The 2,500-nt window shown below is 63.8% G+C and overlaps 1 pseudogene; it reads right to left on the minus strand.

The window, feature by feature from the left end:
- The window catches only part of LOC124562748, a 7,962-nt pseudogene that overhangs the window by 3,012 nt on the left and 2,450 nt on the right, over positions 1–2,500 (minus strand).

Below are 2,500 nucleotides of genomic sequence, written 5' to 3' on the forward strand. Positions count from 1 at the left end.
GATGAGGGACTGCAATCCCCTCGCGGTCGATGCAAAAAGCAGGACGTCATCTGCGAAGGCCGCAGCGTTAACTCTGCGACCAAGGATCCGAGCTCCGATGTGGGAGGGAAGTTGACTCAAAACATAGTCCACCGCAAAATTGAAAAGGAGGGGGGAGAGGGGGTCACCCTGACGCACACCCCTAGCCGGCTGCAGGGGCACGCCCACGTCGGCGCCGCCCGCTATCACCGTCGTGCTACCCTCGTAACACCTTTCGACGTACTCAATAAAGCAATCCGGCAGGCCATGAGCCCTCAGCACGGGGCGGAGGGCGGCATGGTCCACCGAATCGAACGCTTTAGAGACGTCGATCGATGCCACAAAAACAGAGCGACAGGAGCGGACTGCGTCGGTGAGAGCGGTGTCCAAGATGAAGGTGTTTTCCAACATCCCATCCCGGGGGATGAATGCCCGCTGACGTTCGTCCACAGCACATGCACGCATCAGGCGTGACGCGAGAACCTTGTGAAAGGTCCGCGCCAACACCGAGCAGACCGTAATGGGGCGAAAGTCAGCGGGGGATGTTGGTGCAGCCGTTTTGGGGAGAAGTGACGTCCGGGCGCGAAGCAGACGCTCGGGGAGGGCGCGGGCCAGGAGGAAGAGGTTCAAAAGCTTCACCAGGACTTCATGCGGCAGGCGCCGCAGCTCCGCTGGAGTCAGGCCGTCCGGCCCGGCTGCCGATCCCCTGGGCGGCAAGGCAGCAGCGACCTCCTCACGTGTGACCGGCCCCCATAGGCACTCAGGAGCGACAGGCTCCGAGTGCGGGAGAAGGCGGTCACGGATGAAGCCGGCGGTGGAGATCGGCTTCTTCGTGAAGAGGTCCGCCCAGAAGTCCAGCAGACCGGGGATGTCGGGTGGCGGCTGCAGCAGGGTGCCGTCCAGCAAGCCGCGCACGCAACGCGCACGCGACCTACGGAAGGCGTCCTGTGTCCGCGCGTATTCCCAGCGGCGCCGCTTGCGCTTCTGCAGCGGCGGGGCGGCAGGCGGCCGCTTGGATGGTTGGCGCGGCCGCTGTGTCCTGGTGATCGACCTCTCCCCCCTGGACCCGACCGACGCAAGGGCATCCGGGAGCATGCCCAGGATGACATCGGGCGGCGTGCCCCGCCCCAGACCAATGACTCGATCCAGGGCAGAGAAACGCTGGGCGGAAGCAGGTAGCCCCGCCAGATGCTCCCAGATGGCGGCGTCAGTCGGCCCCTCCGGCGGCGGCCCGGTGGTGTCGGCCGCGAAGTCCTCGGCTGCGTCGACGGGCGGCGCAGCGGCCTCGCCCGCGTCAGGCAGCGAGCTCGCTGCTCCACGGCGGGACGCCGGCTCTTCACCCCGACCGATCTCAAGTGCCTCCATGAATTGGCGGACAAGCTGCTTGTGGGCAGCTTGCCGCCGTCGGCACTTGATTGCCTCAAGCGTTCGGTCGGGGAACATCCTGGTAAGTTCTTGATTAACAAAGAAGAACCGGGCGTCCCTCTCCAGGAACAGTTCGGCCTCTGCCTTGGCGAGCGACAGGACTTCTTCCTCCGTCCACCTCGCGCGATGCCTCTCCGTCACGATCTCAGCGTTGGCGGCCGCAGGGTGTTGGCGGCGGCGATGGACCCCGAGACCGTTCTTCGTGGTAAAAGTGCGGTGGCACTCACTGCAAGCAAAGGGAGCTACACAAACTATCGCATTTTCGTTACGGCCGGTTGGCCGGATAGGTGCTGGGGTAGCTGGGGTGGCACCTTCAGCGGAAGGGCCACCATCTCTTGTTTCTTGTCGGCTGCCCCCAACTATAAAGGGATAATGCGAGGGGGGGCTGGTAACCCCCCCAAGCCCCTGGTGCGGTCTTCCACTCTGCGAAATCAGCGGGCCCACGAGAAGGGGAGAAGACCGCAGGAGAGGAGAGGCTAAGAGGGCTAGGCCCATGTATTGCGCATCACTCTCCCTGTAACTATAACCCAAGGAAGGCACCTCGCAGCAGCAGCACGACTACATCAAGACCGCACTTCGAGAAGCCAAGTCCGGATGCAGCCACACCGCTGCCACTTGGCCACCTTAAGAGAGTCATAGTTACTCCCGCCGTTTACCCGCGCTTGCTTGAATTTCTTCACGTTGACATTCAGAGCACTGGGCAGAAATCACATTGCGTCAACACCCGCTAGGGCCATCGCAATGCTTTGTTTTAATTAGACAGTCGGATTCCCCCAGTCCGTGCCAGTTCTGAGTTGATCGTTGAATGGCGGCCGAAGAGAATCCGCGCACCCGCGCGCCCCCGGAGGAGCACGCTAAGGCGGACGCGGCCTCGCAGCAAGGAAGATCCGTGGGAGGCCAAGGCACGGGACCGAGCTCGGATCCTGCACGCAGGTTGAAGCACCGGGGCGCGAACGCCGCGCAGGCGCGCGCATCCTGCACCGCCGGCCAGCACGAGGCCAACCAACGGCGAGAGCAGACCACGCCCGCGCTAAACGCCCGCACTTACCGGCACCCC

This window comes from Schistocerca americana, unplaced genomic scaffold, assembly GCF_021461395.2.
Source record: "Schistocerca americana isolate TAMUIC-IGC-003095 unplaced genomic scaffold, iqSchAmer2.1 HiC_scaffold_1175, whole genome shotgun sequence".
NCBI lineage: Eukaryota > Metazoa > Arthropoda > Insecta > Orthoptera > Acrididae > Schistocerca > Schistocerca americana.